This window comes from Condylostylus longicornis, unplaced genomic scaffold, assembly GCF_029603195.1.
Source record: "Condylostylus longicornis isolate FDR11 unplaced genomic scaffold, ASM2960319v2 ptg000048l, whole genome shotgun sequence".
NCBI classification, from domain to species: domain Eukaryota; kingdom Metazoa; phylum Arthropoda; class Insecta; order Diptera; family Dolichopodidae; genus Condylostylus; species Condylostylus longicornis.
In genome coordinates, this window is record NW_026578017.1 from 16,495,527 (window position 1) to 16,517,086 (window position 21,560).

The following is a 21,560-nucleotide window of genomic DNA, read 5'->3' on the forward strand; positions in this document are numbered from 1 at the left end:
CTCTGTTCCTTTTCTGTTTTTTTTTTTGCATAAAATAATAAAATAAAACAATAGAATTTCGTTCCGCGAAGACGATGAATTTATTAGTCACAGCCTGATTTATAATAAAGCAAAACAATAAGGATTTGTATACGATATAAAAGGTAAATATGAAATAAAATAAAATGTTTTTATAATAAATATAATTTGTATATGTATGTTTGTACATAAAGAAAAATGTTTGAATAAGAATACATTTTCCATTCCAATTTTCATTCACAAAAAATATAGGAAGTATAAAGTGAAGAGTTCTAATAATTTCTGTACTAATGAAATATTCCCCAGATGTTGGACTTTACTTTTGTGAAATGCCGAAAATTTTTGGCTATTTACGAGTTTAATCTTATTCGAAATATGTTATCATTGTTTCGTAAATTAATATCACCTTGCAATTCCTTAACAAAAAATTTAAATAAGATTTATAGATGAAATACGAAACTGTAAAATATGCTAATTTGATTGCCGTAGCTAACCAAACAAAATTTAAAAAATATTTTTCCAAACAATTATTTCTAAATTCGAAAAAAAAAATAAATATCCCAAAACAACTTTCCTGTAGAAATTTTGAAACCAAAATAATATTTTTCGAATTTTCCATTTTCGAAAATAAAACTGCATACTCTCCAAAAAAGAATTTTGATTCACAAATTTCGTTATTTATTACGAAATATTTAAATTAATTAATAAAGAAAAAAGGAAAATCCAACATAAAAAGAAAAAAAAAAAGGAACGAAAAATCTGTTTTTACAACCCGATAAAATAATTATGGATTTAACTGTAAAGACATCGTTGTCGTTCATTAATTCAGGATAAAACCTCCAAAAATTTAATAATATAAAAATCAAATGAAAACAAAGCAAAAACAATAAAATCTCAGAGATGAAAAAAAGAAAAACGTAAGAGAAGAAACGAATTTTAGAGAAAAAAAGAAGGAAAATTTATTACATTTTTTTTTTTATTTTCTCTCACCCTTTTTCTTTCTCCGCACACTTAAAATAAAAATTATTATTTATTCCATTAGAGAAATAATTATTTTTATCAATAAAACAAATACAAAAAAGGTTTAACAATTATACAAACAATAATATCCTCTCTCACAATCAAATTAGAGATCCCTTCGGTTCAGTTGTTGTTAAAAAATATGGAAAAATGAGGAATAATAGTATGCAATGCAATTTCTCAAATTTTTGTATTTTATTTATAATACACCATTACACAATGCATCAATATAGTAAAACGAATACTGTAGTTTTATCCACATAATTTTCTATCCAAAAGAGATAGTTCTCTGCTTCTCTCTACTTATTAAATATTAAACTACTAGAATCTATTTTAAGCACAATGAAGGACATATTTCTAAGCACTATCAAAAGTACAGAGTAATCGTTTAAATTTATGACCTGTAATTTTTACCATCATCATTAACACTAATCGAGGAAACACAGAGAGATGAACCATATACTATTTTAGTATCAAAAGGGGTGCATATTTTAAGTTATTCGCGGGAAAATTCCTAAAGGCAACGTTTTTGTTTTTCATTGTATACGTTGCTCTGTTGTCGTCACCCTTTATACAATATCTATTCAAGAACGAATAAGTACATGAAAAAAAAGAAATTGCTGAAATTTCTCTACAACTTGCTTAAATGAAATTTATATCCTAATACCGTAATACTGTTTTGCTTTCCCGATATTACAACAACTGGACATTCATTGTAGTTCATAACAGAAAATCTGTGCCACCTATTAATGTTATTTTATTAATCTTTTGAAATGCAGACTGTCTTGCAGTATTGTTGAATTTCAAATTATATAATTTAAAATTAAAAGAGATTAGTTAATTGAATTTTGTGTAACAACATTCATGGTAACACCCATAGTATTTAAGAATCAATCCTTAAAAATATTTTTAAGAAACAATCGGGAAAATTCCACAATTTTATTACTTTATAGTATCAACTTTTTTCTTTTCATTTTTTGTACAAATTACAAAAGTTACAACAGTTCATTGGGTTTAAAATAAAAACAAAAATACAACAACATTATAATTGGTGATTTATGGCATTGTATTTGAATGCATTTTCCATTTTCAACAAGATGTTGTTTTTGTTGTTATTAACTATTATAGCTATGAAATCAGGATAAACCATAAATAACATTAAAACAAAGGGGTGATTCATATTGTATTTTGGTAGTTTTAGTATCTTCTTATGCTCTATATGGTGGTATAACAACCTTCCCTTCCTTCTTATCTTCATTTATTCTAATATCCTTGGTTACTAAATATGTAAATATTAAAAATGCAGAAAATCTGAACTTTTCATACTGTATTTCGTATTTTTTTTGTATCCCCAACAATTTTAATTTTTCACCGTTTAACTGATTAAAAATATTTTTTTTTGTATAGTAAGAAATATTAAAGGATGGGAGCATGGTTTGAAGCATATTTTTTATAATATTTTACAAAAAAAAAATAAAAATGAAAGTTAAATTACTTTTAGCACAATTGTTTCACAACCGCACACTAATCATGAAAAGAAAAATGATTTTGAATTATTTTAAGCAATTATCGCTAGGGTTTTTTTCTCTGTGCTTTTACACAACTTTCTATTACTTATACATTTCTTTTAACGAGGGTGAATAAAACTAAAAAAAAAAAGAAAGTTTAAAGGGTCGGAAAAGACAAAACTTTCACCAACCATATAAAAATTATACAAATATAAATTTGAATATATGTATATATACATAAAGTATACATGTATATATATATATATATATTTGTAGACAAAGGAAAATAAAATTTACGAAAAATATTATAATGGAAATATCAACACGGGAGGTTGTTTTCATTTTTCTATTTAAATTCAATCCATAATGCAAAATTCTTGTAATTAAAGGAGCTTTAATACAACAAAAGAGTAAAAGAAACGAAAAGTAAAACTAGTAAAGGAGGAGGAGAAATAAGCTAGATGTTATAGTTAATTTCTATTTGATGTTATCAAAATTAATATCTCTATTTAAAGCATTCATGCGAAAGTTGGAAGAAGTAATGTTAAAAATTTTCTCAAATTATCAAAATTTGTTCAATAATTATTAAAGAAGTTTTGGTATAACTGAGGGAAAACAGAAAATAAAAAATAAAAAATTGTATTTCACATTATAGTAAAACAAAAATCTCTATTGACTCTATTCGGATTTACAACTAAAATATACTACATGACCTCTGTATTTGGTATTTGAATTTCCGAATATACAGCATTGTGGTTATCTATATTGTAGATTTAAGATACCATTCTTTACGGAAAATTAATGGTGGTCAATTCTTAGTTTACGTACAGCCCAATTTCAATAATGAAAAATTGTTCGACTTAACGTCGAACTATATATGAAACTTATAAGTCATATAGATATAAGTATTTCAATAGTAGAAATCGGAAGCAATCACTCTCTGTTTATGAAAAAACTTTTTCTGAGACGGGAAATGTTTTAGGAACTTATAGGTTTACCTAATTTTCACTAGATTCAGGATAATGTTTTTTTTTTGTTTTTGATTTTAGATCGGAAATTGTTGCGTCCATTAAGAGGTTACATCATTTGGGAAACTTTTTCGCAAAATACTGGAAGTTTTTAATAGTTAATTTGATAGAACTAGAGTAATTCAATTGAGTCCTTGTGTACTGACTGATCGACATATTTATGCTAATCTGTGACTAGTACACAAAATAATGTAAAATTACTGCTAAAGTTTCTAACTCTGTGTATAATCTATCCATCAATTTGCATTTTTATAAAAATATGTATTTTATTTTCTGCTCCCCGTTTTTCATTTAATTCCTTTGGCTACATTACACACACAATATTTAGATTTATGTATTCGGATATTATTTATGAATAAATCTAAAATTTCATTTTAATTCTTTCTATAAATATTTTTCATTTAAAAATCAGCGAACATTTCATCCATCAATTGCCAATCAATATTCAAATACATGGGATTTTAAATCGAAAACTTAATAATTTCTCAATAAAATTTCCAAAAATAAATTTTTTCTTTTTTATTTTCTATTTTGATTTACGCATATCGGCTTTTTTATTATATAGAGAAGAATTTTCAATAAATTTTCAATTACTTTTTTATTTTTGATAGAATTTATTAAATTATATAAGAGAATTCACTTTAAAAAATTTCATCAGAAAATAAAAATGAATAAAATAATATTTTTATTTCAGATTTTTTTTTAATATACAAAATTTCATTTGAATGTTCTGATATTCGCTTCTTTCTCCATTCTTTTTTTTTGTCAGTATATTACACTTGATTGGATAAATTTATTTATTTAAATGGCGAGAAATTAATGAAGCGGTCGCCTTCAGCAACTTTTTATATAACTATGACAGTAACAAAAAAATTTGTTTTTTTTTTTTTGTAATTTTTCAAAAATAATATATTCATTTATTTAAAAATATATTTTAAATATACATACATACACATTACACATATATATTTACATATGTATGTATATAGGAACAAAATAGTGGAAATGAAAAGAATCAGAAAATGGTATAGGAGGACGAATTTTCCAAGTATCAACCGAAATCATAACCTGATGTAAGTTTAAAGTAAACGAATTTCAAAGACTATTTTTATTTTCATTTCAATTTTTAGTTTGCAACTGTTTGATTGCATCATTTTTATTTCATAGGTTTATATTCAAACGCGCACATGTATGATAAGGATTTTATGAAAATTTTTAAATAATTAAATGCCTATCTTCAATTTTGATACCTAATTTGTAAATATTTATGGTCAATAACATTCTATATACATAATGGTTATCTATATAAAATGACCTGCAGATTGCGAAAGATGACCACATCATCAACGATGAAACAAATTTAGCACACCCTTAAAGAATAATAGTGCAGCTATTCGAATGTACAAACATCAATCGGCAGGAGAAAAAAATTATTCAATTTTATATTTTTGTATTTTTCGTCTTAATATTTAACGTCATCTAACCAAAAAATAAAAATGTAAAATTCAGGAGAGGGCAAAAAAAAAATATTTTAAAAAAATTTCAAAAGGATTTTTTAGACGTGAGAATTATTTTAGAACTGAGGCTTATTAGAACGTCTTATTCTTTATTCCAATGAAATAACATTTTAAAAGGATATCTAAAAATTATTAAATTTTAAGACTTTTCTATTGTAACGTAAGAAAGAAGTGACTCCAACAATTAAGAAATAAAAAGTTAAAATTGTGATTAACTTGAAGAAAGCCCTGTTCAAAATATGCGACTGATTATTAAAAATTGAGGAAATATACGTAAGCTGTCAACTTTTCAAATTTTCGCCGAGCGGAAAAGATGTGTAAGATTTGATTCTGGCAAAATAATTTTTTTTATTTGTTTATTTCAGTTCTAATTTATATGCAGACAAACTGAAATGAATAAGTACATTTTGCAAAATTTTCCAAAATGTGCTAAAAAAAGAAATAAGACGATCCATCAATAATCAACAGAAATATGAGAAATGAAAAAAATTATTATTTATTTTGATAAAAAAAAAATAATTTTTTGGTATTTCGTTCCGTCAAAGTTAAATTAGATGAATATTTATTTGAAATTTGAATCAGCGAAATAATTTTCGATAAAATAATAAGAAAGAAAAAAAAAATTGCAGATTTTGTGAAAAGAAATATTACATTTCAACTGTTATGTAAACTGTTATTCAATGTTCCCACATAGTTATTTATTTAAATAAATTATACAAATGTCTGTAATGGATTCTGAACAAATTTGAGAAAAAGTTGTTCTTAATCTTGTAATTCTCGTTTTAATTAAAAATACTTGTTGTGCACAAAAACTAATCTGCATTAAAATTGAAAAAATTATAGTTTCTGCAAAGCGTAACCAATATAATTTACAATAAATCTGGCATTCATGACATAATCATTTTATTAAACTGCGTATATGAAAAACCGTTTTAAAATATAAGAATAAAATGACTAGATTTTTATTTTAACATTTATATATGTAAACGTATTAGGAATTTAACATGATTTCATAAAGTACAATAAATGGAATTCAGTCATTTATTTAAAAACTAAAACTTGTAAAATTGAACGTACATATAATGTGGAACTTCAAACCAAAACGAATTAAGTCAATTTATGATAAATTTGGAAAACGATACTCTTATTGTCTATTGTACAGATATGTTTTAGAGCCTGAAAAAATTGTCATTTAGAAATCAAAACTGTCTTAAGTATAGTTTTGTTCAGTTCAGCTGAATTTTCGACCTGACAAGCTTCTATACATTGGTTTTTCATTTAAAATATTAAAATCAATCGTTATTAGTTTCAGCAAATATTTCATATAAGTTGGGAAATAAAATTAAAACCATACACTATAGTGTAACTTGTAGATACGTTAATTCAAGGTTTTAATACTGGTGTACATATTTTTTGTATTTAAATTATTCAACTTCAATTATTAGACAAATTTTGGTTATAATAAATTGCATACTTCGTATATTTCAATTTAAATTTTTCAACAATTTCAATTTTCAACTTAAAATATTTTAATTTGGAATTCCATTTAATTTATTCAGCCAATAATATACACCCGCAGAGGTAGCATACGTACGTACACATGTATAACCAACAATATTTAATTTTAAATTTATTTTAGCTTATAATATAATGTTTTCAACTTCAAAATCATGCAACCTCATCATTTTCAACAATATTGTAATTCAAAAAATTTATATCAAGTATAAACCAGACGATATGTGTATCTACATGTATATACATACATATGAATGTAACTATACATATTTGTTTTTTTTTTTAAAGGATATAATATGTAGGTACATAAGCGCCTTTATGCACTTTTTATGCAAATTAAGTCGCCATCATCAGTGGATTTGTGAAGAGATTTAAATCCTTATATAATATGAATGTATAAATATAAGTACACATTACATACAGTTACTGTTCTCAATTTTAAGTTATCTTGTCATAAAATAAATATATAGCATTTATATTTAATTACTTGTATATCTACAATTGTAAAAAAAACCTACAGAACGTAAATAATAAACCACCGCAGTACTCATTGAAATTCATTTTTTTTTTATTTTTTAGTCAACTATAATAAATAGAAAAATTGTCAGAAGTGTAAAATAAAATTTACATGTAAATTAATTGGAAAAAGATATTGGAAAATTCTATATGTTAGTAGATATAAAAATATAAAAATTAATTTGGGTATCTATGAATGTTTATATGTAAATATAAAAGCGATCGTAATATTATGTGCTATTAAAATATGAAAAGATGATGATGAGCTTCTTTATTTGTTAAAAAATTTTAAAACAACATGTTTCAATGTAACTACACATAATACCTACAGTAGGACGGGAATATCAATAAGCAAAAAATCAAATAGAAAATAGAAAATAAATGATAAACCTCAATCTCATAGCGGCACGAATAAATTATTCATTTATGAGCATTTCGAAAAGTAGAATGCAAGGACAGCGGAACTTTTTACACATGCGTATGGAAATAATCATTCACAAAACTATATGGAACCACTGTTCGTGTTCCTATTAATCGCGAAGTGAATTCAAGTTCAAGTCCAAAATTACATATGTACATAAATGTATGTACGTAACAAAATATATGTTCGCACTTTCATGTTTGCAATTAATGTAGATTTCATGCTCTTCGAAATTTAACTTAGACTAGCTGATACTAGTGTTTGCGTTATGGAAGTATTGACCTCAGAATAAAGCAAACAATAATTATAAGAGTTTTTATTTGCTTAATAATTTGTTCAACTAAGTATGAAAATAAAATTCAATAACTTAAGGTTATGGCTAAATTTTTCATATAATTTATGTAAATTGCAAAAATTTTATTTTTTTTTTAATTTTCATGCCATAATTTGAATTTCGATTAGAGGCCCTAAGGGGCCAAAAATGTTATCAAATCAAATAATTTTTTAGTATACTTGTACTTTGTATATTTCACACTATGATTTTCTTCAAAAATCAAATTCAATAGAGGATTAATAATTTTTTTTCCAAAAAAACCACAATTTTGTTATGCAAAATTAATTTTATTATAGAAACGAATTTCGTTTTCTGCCATTAATTTTTACATTAACACCCCCATTTCATTTGATTCCCCTAAATTTTATTTTTCATTCAATAATTATTTTTTTTTTTTTTGTACTTCAAGCCTATTAATATGCACTTCTACTTATTATTAATTTGTTTTTCAAAGGATATTATCTGCATTCAGTACTACTGTATAAATAAATTTGAATTTCAAGGACTACACGCCATTATTGCTAAAATTTAATTTTTGTTTTTCGTTCTTTTACGGATTCTTTTTGGTATTTTTACTTTAAATATTAGCCAAAATTAAATTAAAAAAACAACCAGAATCAATCGTTTCAAGTTGTATGAGCTCTACTATTTACATAATTTTGATGATGTATTTGATGCATCATTAAATTAAAAGTGCATCATCGACAAAAAATAAAAGGCGAATGAATAAAATTTCGAACCCAAAAAGAAAATAAAAGAATTTTTATTTTGTTTTGTTTTTTTGTCTTAGTAAAATTGCATTTTGAAGTGAAATAAAATTTTTTATTATAAACAAAAAATCTCTCTCTGTCTTTTTTTTACAGTGAAGTTCGAATTAAAATGTTTGACTTTCAATGCTAGTTCTGTAACTAGAAAATCATTAATTAAGTCACAGTTTAACCCGTAATCAAGTTTATTCTTCTTCGTGGTTAGTATATTATCCGAACAATCCTCTTGCAGATAAGGAATTTTACTCAGTCGCATTATCTTGATTACACACGATCTCAATGGTTAATTGAGCAAATTTTGTCATATTATTTGACAAGTGTTTGCTCAACTAATTTTCAATCGAACTATTATAATATTGTTCTGTATAATAAGGGTTCTCTTAAATATTACTCTCATCCTCATGTTGCCTCCAATGCATAATATGTAAATATAAATTTTACAATTATATCCTAAAAATAAATATATTTCGTATGTATATTTTCAATTTTTATTTGCATAATAGCTTTAAAAACAATTAATTGCTATAATCAATAATATTGGTGTGAAATTGATATTTAAATTTACAAAATTTCAGACTCTTGTACATTTAATACTTTAACACTTCATACATTCACACGTTTGACTACAGATGGGCGAATGAATTACTTAGAATAAGAAATTCTACCCAATATAAAATTAAAATAAATATTTACTCACACACAAATTTTTTATACTTATAAAAATTTTACCTTTTGCACCGTTAATGGTGTTCCAAAATCAGCACCACCTTGTAAGCGGAAACCCCATGGTGTTGCATCACCACGACATAAACGTACAGTATGCAATTGAGAAGACATTTTTGTATATTCTGCAATAAAATATAAAAAAAAAAATCAATAAGAGAAAAAAAAACTAAAATTAAATATAAAATTGATAAAATATTTTTGACTCGTTGACTTAAAATGGAAAAGAAAATAAAAGTAAAAGCATCCTTGAAATTTATTACAAAATGATCCTTTATGTTATCACCATTTAAAGTATACGTATATAAAGTAATATATAAATTGTTCAACGGAATGGTAGGGTTGCATTAGGTCAATATTAACTTTATAAGGGTAGGGACTAAGGATTATGACTATAAAAAAAGTCAAATTTCTAAATATAAAAAAAGAAAGAAGCAAATATTTGACACATAATTAAATGCTTTGTATTCTGCACGTAAATATGCCTTAAAAAATTTTCAATTTGTCTTGTGCATTAGCTAATTCTCCGAGAGTCGGTCGAAAAATAAATTTCGTAAAAAGTCATTTATTTAGTTCTGTTAAGAAACGTTCAAGAAAATAACATTGAAATCAAAAAACTAGTTCATAATCAAAATGGAGAAAATTATCAGTTCAAAATAAATTTCCTGAAACTAATTTGAATAAAGCTGAATCGAGACAATTGCACCATGAAAATCAGAAACAATTGAATTTAACACTCAGAGGTGCAATTATTATCTACAATGTGCAATGTTTATTTTGTACATTGCTTTGAAAGCGGGAGGACGGCGATCTTTTTGGAAACCACGTTGAGTGAACCACGAAATTGTAAAAGTTGTAAACAAAATTTAATTTACAACTTTGATTTTCTTTGCAATCCGACTCTGTTCTTAAATTCTATTTCAATTTTTAATGACTTACTTTTCAAAACATTAAAAAAAAAATTTAGTTCCATTGCACTTTTTAAATTGCAGTTCAATTCAAATCGAATGCAAATATAGCAAGTTAAAAGGAAAAATTAATTCATTTAAAAATAAATTTAAACCACAAAATTGCACATGTATAGATGTATGAACTAAGGATAATCAAAGGAAATGAAAGAGAAAATTAATTTTCTGGTATAAAAGTAAAAAGTCAATGTAGTAAAAATTGTTACAAGAATTGTTGATAAAGTTCAATTAAGGTATAGTTTTTATCTGGTTACTTTTAATTAAATTTTTAAACGTTTTTTGCTATCATTTACTTTTCACTGAGTTTAATGTTACAAAAATTTCCATTTGAAATAATTCACTTTATAAGTGTCAAGTAATTATTCAGGCAAGTAAACATCTTTCTCACACATTTTCAATTCTTAAATATTTTATAGATTGGTTTAAGGATAAATGAGCGAAGTTTGAAAAACACACCAATTTCTTATCTAGATACATATTTCTATATTTCTATGTTTATTAGGGTTTTCCATATAATTGAACAGAAATATGCTCTCATTATCATAGTTGTAAGACAAGGAGAGCTGACAAGAATATATAAGAGTGTTCAAGACATTTTTATCAGCTTTTTTAACCATAAAACAGAAATTATTTAAACCGCTAAAATTTTCAAAATCACATACTAAATTATAAAATAAACAAAAAAAAAATAAAATGTTGAATTATGCAAGTATAAAATAATTTTTTTAAATTATTAATTAACAAAATATTTTAATTACGATCCTTTATGTTCAGTTTCTATTCAAAGCACTTAAAATTATGAATTTCGGACATTATTTTTGTAACAAGTACATCGTCAAATAATGAATTTCTTAGGGGGTACATGCATCGTCAATAATCCCAATCATTAACTCAATGCTTATAATCACGCTCATAAGAAAGTTTTAAGGAAAATTAAATAGTAAAATTTGAGTTTTATTCATTTTCTTATTAAAAATTACTATAAAAATTCTCAAAACTTTAAAAGTAAACTAGTTATTTTTTAATTAAATTAAAATTTTACCAAAAAGAATTCCTGCTGTACTTCTATATAAAAATTTTTTACTACTCGCCAAATCATAAAAATATTTCTTTAAAAAGCATTAAAAAAAAATAAAAAAAGGAAAAACAAAAAATAAAAATAAATTCCTATAAAAACAAAAAAAAGAACACAAAAGACACTGAAACAAGAAAATTTGCAAAAAAAAAAACAGGTTCAACATCCTGTCATAAGCATTTCTTTTCATAATATAAAAATTGAGAAAAAAAAGGACCTTAACTAAAAAATAAATAAGACAAAATTCTCTCTTCTTTCTTTCTCTTTCTCTTCCTTTTTATTTTGCAAAATATTCAATGAACTTTTCTCTTATACTCTCTATTCTATTACTACTGGTATACTGATATTTTATTATTAAAAACCTTTTAACACCAAAAAACTCTTCCTTAACCAAAAATATTTTATTTCCTTAAAATTCCTTAAACTTTCTGAATAGAAACGAAAAAAAAACAAATACAAAAATAAAAAATTGTTATGCATTTTTTGTTTGCAAATATTAAAATTTTTATGAAAAAAGAAAAAATATAAACAAAAATAAAATAACGAAAACAAAAAATAATTCAAATAAGATGTCCTTTTTCAGATGACATTTTAGTAAAATGAGAAAAAATAAACAAAATCACAAAACTTGTGCAACATAATAAGTACACAAAATACAGAAAATGTACAGAAAAATAAAGAAAAAAGTTTAAGTTTAAGGTCGAAGCCTTAAAATATACCATTTCTCTATATATACCCAAAATATTTGTGAATTAAAAACTATAAATAAGTATGCAAAAATTATTTTAGTCGTTGAATTTCCAAGGATATTTTCAATGATACAACTGAAATTCTTTATTTATAGATTTTAAGCATTGAGTTTTTTTTTTTTGCTTTTTACATAAGAAAAAGAAAACACAAAAAATTTGAAAGGCTCCTTTTTACCGACCGTATTGCATACAATAAGGATGGATATGTGATGGCACAAATTTTGGATGTCAAGTTTTGTGTGAGAACACACTTCTTTAGAGTAGTGAAGTGTAAATAAACTATTTTTAGAGCGATGTTGTTTTGTAACCGAGAATAACAGGCGAACTTTTCATAAAATTCTTTGATGACACAAAACAAAACTCTACTAAGAGCCAAATTCACATATTTCTAGATATTAACTTAAAACTTACCAGTGTCTTGAAATTGTAAAGAAGTATTTAAAACGCATTTTCATAATCTTTTCTAACACTTTGACTAAACTATTTAATAAATATTGTGGTCGGTTATGTGTTGATCACATCATATTTATTTTCTTGATTTATGTTAAATGTAAAATAATTTGTTGAACATTTTTTTATACGTATGTACATATAAACAACAGCTTGCTATATAAAAATAATAAACGCGAATATTATAAAATTTCTCATGATTATTCAAAAGAAACCCATTGAAAATTAATGGAATTTTCTTTACTTCTCTATGCATATACTTAAAAATACATTTAAAATAAATTTTCTTTAATATTTCTTTAATTTAAATTTAAAGAAAATTTAATTCAATTTAATTTGCATTACAGTATACTTGTAGTTGTAGTTATTGCATAATAAAGTCATTTTAGTACTGTAGTTTTTCAAAATTTCTAAATTCTATATCGTAGATTTTATAAATGTTGTGATCAGAAAAAAATTGTAATTTCTTAATAAAAGTAAGTATGTAAGTTTTAAGTAGCAAATTTAATGAGTATAAAACAACAAGTGTTGTATAAGCATTTCACTTAAACGAGCAATGTTATTTCCTTATTCAATAATTAGAAAGCCGGTACTTAACATGAAATGATCATTCGAAACGAAATTTAAAAAGTTTAAAGTTAATTATTGCAAAACATCTCTTATTCGTCATCACATCTGGTCTAATTTTCAGTTTTAATGTATTGAATATTTTTTCCCCTTATAGTACTAAGTATAATATACTTGTAGATTATTGCAAAATATAATTGAGTTTTGCGTTTATAAAGAAGTTGACTTAGGTAAGGATTACCTCAGCAAGCTAGGCCTCGATAATGAAGATATTTACATGCGCTGTAGGGATGTTAGAGAGACCCCAGTATAACTTCTCGGAGAGTGTGTTTCAGTCGCTCGCAGGAGAAGGAAATTAGAAATACTATGGGATTTGCTCTCACCGAGGTGAATACTTCAAAACCGTGGATCTTCAGCGGGTGCTGCAGGATCATGCCTCCCACTTATAGAGGTGCACTATGTTATCCGGGTTTTAAAAGTCTACAAAATCTACAAATTATAAAGAAGTTGAAATACCTTGATTTTAAAGAAAAAGCACACCAAGCTTACTCTAAATAGTAAATGTTCTTAGTTTGAAACTTAAACTAAACAAACAGGACATTTAACAAATAAATTATAAAGCATTGGAACAAATTTTACGAAACGAATATTAAATAATATTGAAAATTTATCATAAAAATTCTGAAAACTATACTAAAGACAAAAATTCTTTGTTACGCTTATTCTTTGTTTGCTTTAAAAATAAACCAATATGCTTAACAAAACTATAAATTTCACTATCACTTAGTGATTAGTTCTCAGAATAAATTCCACTATTTAAAATTATATATATATATATATATATATATATATTAAATATTTATCATGTTTCTGAAGGGAATCTTTGATAAAGTTTGTGGAACGAGCATAAATTCCCAACATATCATATATTTAAATCGTTGAATATAAATGGACTTTCAGAATCTGTAAGAATATGTACATAATGTGCACATCTGCATAAACACATCTGCATAATATAATCTTATTAAATTTTTTTCAATAAAAAACTACTATTTTTTAAATAATATTATTTTATTACAGTGTCACAGCAGTGTTATCGAATTATATGCATTAAAAACGAAAATCCGTAAACAAAATTTATAAATTCTACACAAAAAAAATTGCAATATGCATATTATGTTACAAATTTTATTCCAAAATACAAAAAAGAAAAAATTCAAATATGGGAATAAAATCCCTCATGTCATATAAGTATGTCGAATAATTTTTCATTTTATTTTTTGTATAACATATATAAAAGAACGTCGTTATCAACATACTTTACGAAATTCTTACTTTTTTCCAAAATATAACAGTTATAGGTATGAGATAAAATCTAACCATAAGTAGTAAAAGCATAATAATATCCAACGACCCTTCCATACACAAGCATCATTTTATTCTATATACCATATGCACATATTTAGTTTGAACATCGTGTTTTGATAAAGTATATCGTGTTAGCCAGCCAAAACTGATAACAAGTATACTTACACTATACTGGATATAAGTACAGTAGAAATCAGTTATAGCGTACACTCAAGAGACCAGAAAAAATTAACGCTCTAACCAATTTTCGTTATAACTGGTATACAAATAAAAGATATGTATTTCAGTATGTATTATTTAATATATTATTTAATCAAAGTGGAAATGATAATTAAGACTTCGCCAAAATGGAAAGTTTTGGTACCTTATATTTGCGAAACCTTCAGCTTTTTCAAATTTCTATAAACACAAAAAACTAACGGTAAATTACGTGTCATTAAAAAATATAATTATTTTTCTTAACTCACACAATTAACCCTTAAAATCGAACAATATGTGAACCCTCCTTTAAATTTATTTTTGCTTTATTTCAGACTGCATAAATCGTTCATCCTAAATGTATGCAATCTTAGAAATAGTTTCGTACATTAATAGAAATAATTTTAATAGTGTGATAGGTATACATAGACTATATTAAATAAAAGCACTATTTTCATTTGTTGAAGGGAAAAATGCTACAATTCTAACCATTGGTTTGACCCAACTTTATTTTAAATATGAACCAAATTTTGTTATTGTTTTGTGCGCTATAATCGATATTTTGTGCGTTATAACCGATTTTTACTGTACAAAAATTTATACTAGATAATAACATACAAAGTTATATAATTTATGGTTGAATATAAAAAGTTGGAAAAAAAAATCCTTAACACAGTTGCATTTTAAGATATGTGTGCAGTGCAGTGTGTGTAATAAAATCGTGGGCTTTTATGACAATTTATGAGATTATAAACGGCGAAATACTTACGATTTTTTTCCTCTTTTTTTCCCTCTATATTTATTTTTTCTTATACGTTATATTAATATAATACTTTTCTATACTTACTATTCATTCAAAAATAAGAAAAAATAAAAAAAATAAAGATAAAAATTAAATAAGGATAATGAAAAACAAATCCAGGATATAAAAAGAGAGTAAAAAGAGAGTAATAAAAAAGAATTTTTTATTGAAACCAAAATGCAATTTTTCTGCATTTTTTCTGAGCTGGTTTTTTTTTTTTTTTTGAAATTTTTTTGCAAATTTTGCATTTTTTTGTTTTCAGTTTTGTTTATTTTTTATTATCAGTTTATGTATTTAACTATTCAAGATGTGTAAAAGAAAAAAAAAAAAAGAAAAAATTAAAGACTAAACATAAAAATTAATATAAAAAATTTCCAAAAAAAAAAAAGGATAAAGAATATGAAAAAAAGGATAACCATTTTTTTTTCGTTTTTATCTTTACGCTATTTATATGCGACAAATAACTGTGCAGAATAAACAAGCATTTAAAATGTTTGGTTCTTTTATTTTTCGACAAATGGCATAATGAAGGTTTTTGGTTTTGTATAAAACTTCAAAAAACACTACCTATACTTTTTCTTTGCTGCTTAGAATACAAGTCAGTTGTATTCATTGTTTTTTCTCGCTTTCATGTATTTCATATTTTAACAAAACTAATGACGTTTCATGCTCGTGTCGCGGAATTATTTATATATTTTTCCTTAAAGTAAAATACAAAATTTAGAAATAACTGAATAACCCTGTACATACAAACATAACGTTATACGTGTTTACGTGATACCTGAAATTTTTTCGAGTTTTGGAATATAATAAATCTATGTTTTATAAATATAAGAGAAAATTGTGAAAGGGTTTATCTAAAATATTACTTTAGAAAACTTTTATATCCTGATCTACACATACACACATTACTTATAATAACATACACTTATGAATATTATAAAAAAAAAACTAAATACAATATTACAGTTAGATGAGAAAAAAAAACCAGTTATTAAATAAAATTATCCTTTTTTTCTCTGTCTCTTAAACTCTTTATATGCATGGTTATAACAAACTATGAATAAAAAAGGAAGAGAAAATTATAATGAAAAGTTTAAGACAAGGACAACAAATGATTAAAACTTTTTCTATAATTTTTCTATATTTTCGTTTTTTATAATTTAATTTTGTAGTTAAAACTTTTATAAGAATAAAAATAAATAACTTTTTTCAAAAAGAAAAAGAAAAGGGTACATAGAAAAAGAAAACCAACTTTTTAGTACAATTTTAAACTAATCAAAAAGTTCAATATTTAAAGATGGTAACAGAAAATGAGAATGACATGGAAAATTTCCCTATACATAAATTTTGTTATTTTCCATGAAAAGAAAACTTGATGCGTACAGAGAACTCATTCCTTCATACAATAACTTATTGCCAAAAAAAAAAACATAGTACTGCACGGTAAATTAATTTTTGTTCATGCCACTTTTAAGGATTAATTTTAGTATTTAGGATTATAAAAATTCGTGGTGTGAATACTTGAATTTTCGTCAACAAATTATTAAGAAATTATTATCGCTTCTAAAGTTTGAATTAAGTAAATTTTACTAATGGTTGGCAACAAAGGGTTAAATAAGTAATGAACAAAGATTTTTAATTTTAAACCTTGATTTACGGATTGTTGATAACGCTAGAAAATAATCTTAATAGGTTAAATAAAATTAAAATATTTTTATCAAATATTATTGGTTTCCCATTTAACATACAAGTTAAACTCTTACGGTCTTAAGATATGCATATAACAAAATTCAGGAATATATCAGCATACTGTATAATAGTAAATTAGTAATCTTCATCCAAACTATTGTTTTACCTCGTATATATTTAGCATATGAAAAATTTTTATAAAATTCATAATTCCTTCAATTAAATAATTCTTTTAACCAAATTAATTAAAAAATTGTTAAGAACTAATAAAAACTTTTAAATGTTATCTAAAATATACTTTTATTTTTATGTATGATTTGCAATTAAATTATATTTGTGAAGGGTTCTAAATATAAATAGTATATGTGTGATTATAGTTGCAATTTCAAGAACAGTTTAAATTTTTCTACATATTTAATTTATAGGATAATATTTCATTTATTATCCTATATAATATTCTATTTAAAAACGAAATAAACTACGATGTTTCAAATAGTAGATTGCATGTAGCAACTCAATCTAAACAAATACTTAGTAATCATGTGAATTACAGTATAAAGCAATGTGGAGAACATTTCGTCGGCAATTTCTTCATACCTCTGTAGCTCAGTTGGTGTAGCGTTCGCCTAGAAAGCGATAGGTCACTGGTTCGAGTCCAGTTCGAAAACGAGAAATTTTTTTTAATTTTTCTGCCTTTAACTTGTTCCTTTGATTACGTCATCCATTCATATGTTCTGCAGTTGTATAAAGAAATTTACATTACAACGATTTAAACTTAAAATGAAAAAATTATACAAAAGAATGACAGGGATTCTGCTTCAATCGAATATGAAAAAGAACGAGTATGCTGATCTTGGTGCTCCTTTACTCCGACTCAACTACATTTTAGAATCAGTTTTACAAAATGGATAATCAAAATAGATAATTTGCTCTTGTATGATATGATTAAAACCATGTTTAAAAGGATCCTTTACTTCTTCAAATTACAGATACTATACTCAAAAATCTCATGTTAAGGTGTTGGTAATGACTGCTCAAATTTTAAATATTTAAAATTTTTAGAATTTTCAATATTTTGCTTCGGTTCTAATATGAATTAATTTAATTTATATTTTTGAATTTTAAATTTTTCTATAAAAAATTTGAAATTATATTTCAAAAATCTTTACTATATTTTGTAAACAAAACCTTTATGATAAAATGAAGAAAAAGGACTATAAAAAGGAATACCAGAAAAAAATTTAAAATTCATATTTAAAATAATTTTGCTTTTCAATAAATTTCTCTTTGAAGAAATTTTGTTTTTTTTTTTTTAGAAATTTGACATCAAAGAACTAAGAATTATTAAAATTAATTTATTTAAAAAAATATTTTTAAGAAAAATGAAAAATTTTATTTATAATTCTTATTTTCAATAAGTACAAAAAATCTTTAGAGCATTTAAGTCTCTTACTTAACATAAAACAGGAATAAAATTCTTTTGAAATTTTGAATGTTCAACAAAAATCATTTGATACAAATTTACAAAAGTAAATCTTTAGAACACTATTAAATTATTTAATTCTTATTTAAATTTTTATGCAATTCTTTAAAATGGCATTTCTTACTACAAACAATCAAGCAGTAATAAGGATAAAGGACTATTGATGTTCGTATATTAAAAAGATCTCTATTCACAGTTATATAACATAACAACTTCTATTTAAACCTCTTATTTTTTTTAAATAAAATTAAAATTTCAATATACTTTACGCACATCTCATTAAAAATTATAAAATATGAATACCGTTTGAAATATGAGGACGACTAAAAGTATACAAAAAAAAGAAATCCTTTTGAAATGGAATTACGTGTAAGTTTTTTTGTTATTATGATTTTTTTTAAAAGTCATCAATTTACTGAGTATACAAAATTGTATACTGTTGTGTTCTTTAAATTTTAATAATAGTATTTTTTTATTTATTCTCTCTTTTCTTTTACTTTTACTCAAATTGCATGTAGCTAAAGAATGCTACAAAGCAAATTTTCTTCTTACTTGTTTTTTTCTTCCTGCAAATTGTGATAATTATGACCATTTCGTATATATTTTCTTGAAATAATTATGTAACTTGAGTTTTAGCACAATACGTGTGTACTCAATAAATAGGATACATTTTTACTTTGTTCCTTTTTATGTATTACATAATATAGCACATACATAAAAATTGAGAATGATGTCCTGAATTTCTTAAGATTAAAGAGAGTTAAAAAGAAAATTCTGAAGGAGAGTTTTTGTTTCTTTTATTTAAGAATTTTAATATGCGTCATTTATTTAACAGAAATTCCGGATATTGATAATAAAATAAAGTCTTCACGTAAGTATGAACTTATTAATTTTTCAATTCAATTGTATGTAACATACAAGAAGGAAGTAGTTGAAAGCACAAATTTTCTGTTTCTACTCCAAAAATTGAAACTATAAAAAAAAAAATTCAATTTTGATTAATATAATAATAAAACAATTCTGAAATAATTTTAGAGCATATTTGCATTAAATTTTTTAAAAACCTATCCAAAAATACAAAATCAAGTTCATTCTTTGATTTTAAAATTCATATTGGGAAAACGGGCTGGTAAAACATTTCTAATCGTGAAATTCAACTGTTCAACTTCAATTTCAATTTAGTGATTCGCCTAATAAGTGACTGAGTGAAACTTTTGGCATAATCAGCTCCTGTATAATTTAACATTGACTGAAGGACTTTTTATTTTTTCAAAATAAATGATAATTTTCAAAATATGAATAGTTAAGGAGCATTTGAATAGAAGACTGTATATTATTTATGATTTTTTTGAGCCATGTACTCCAATATAGAAATTCAAATGTTTCTAATTTCGAAATAAAGTTCTGCTACATAAAACATCATAACTACAAGCGGAAATTATACAAAATTGCTTAAACTTTGAATTTTCATTCCCATTCATTATTATTGTCATATCGCTTTATTTTTTACTTTAAAATATTCAAAGCACATAACTGTTAAATTACAGAAGATAAAGAGAAAAATTTCTCTTTTACTACATATATTTTGTCCTTTATTTAATAATGATATTAAAGAAAAGAAAATAAAATCGAAAAAAAAATATGGTATTGTTACACAAGATAGTCAGTCAACCACAATAGTGGTGAGGGGCAATACGAATATTTTGTATAATATAGCAGTTGTGACAGTAATAGTATAATATAGAGAAGAATATAATAATGATAGTAAAATACTATCAATGCAATGTGCAAATAGTTTGTTCCATCGTTATCTGTTTCATTAAAAAAAAAAATTTCTTCTTGCACTACAAATTACTTTCATTTGCGTTATTTTTCTTATCACGTTTATTTTTAAGTTATTGTTTATTTTTTCTTGTTTTGTTTTGATTTTGTATCATGAATTTTTACTTGTTGTTACCATACTATTTGTATTATGGCTGTTAATTCTTGTTATTACTATAGAGATACTGTGATGACTGTATGTTAGAGTTTTTCTGATTTGTTTTACTTGTGCACAATGCAATTATGTACAATTTTCATTTTATTACAATATGTATGTAAGTATTTATAATGCATGTACAAAACATGCATATCATATAGTTATTATCTATATAGACTAATTCCAAAAAAAAAAATTACACAAAAAATTGTGTCAACTTTTTCGAACAAAAACCTGATTTCGCTTTAACTTTCAAATTACGATATTTTAAAAACAGAAAAAGAAAAAATTAAACAACAAAGTAAACCACTAATTGTCATAGCATTAAAGATAAAAATTAAATTAGAAGGAATGAAAATTAATTGAAAACCAGAATAATAAAATGTAATTTAGTTGTTCATGACACTCATAAGAAGAAACGGACATTAAATATTAATGGAATAAAGTGAGAAAAATTGAAAGGTGTTGGTTGCAATCAAAATTTAAACTTCAAAAAAGAAAAGAAGCCGTTCGTTGCTCTTCATTTCTGAAATCAAAATGTAAATTAAAAATTTAAGGAAGAAGATGTAAATTATAGATTATTGCTATATAAATGGCTGTATAATATTGGTAATTTTTCGAACCAAATTTTTGAAATATGAATACATTACACACATATTATTGGAATTATAAATTCAAATTAGTGCAAAACTTATAAAAAATTAGAAAGAAATTAAATTAGATTTAAATTAGAAAGGAAGGGGGAAATTGAACGTTTCAAAGAACATCCGCACATTGAAGTTGAAAACAGAGATTTCTATTTCACCGCTGGCGATCTTTTTTTTTGACATTATCTATTTCCATATGTCTGTGACATTTTATGC

General features: G+C 24.3%; 1 long non-coding RNA gene across 1 annotated transcript in view; it reads right to left on the reverse strand.

Annotated features, from left to right (window-relative positions):
* Positions 1-9,349: 9,349 nt before the first annotated feature.
* Positions 9,350-21,560, reverse strand: part of LOC129611183 (uncharacterized) — a 49,550-nt gene continuing 37,339 nt past the window's right edge. Inside the window, exon 3 of the long non-coding RNA XR_008697139.1 lies at positions 9,350-9,492. This is a non-coding gene — a long non-coding RNA (uncharacterized LOC129611183). The remainder of the gene's footprint in view (positions 9,493-21,560) is intronic.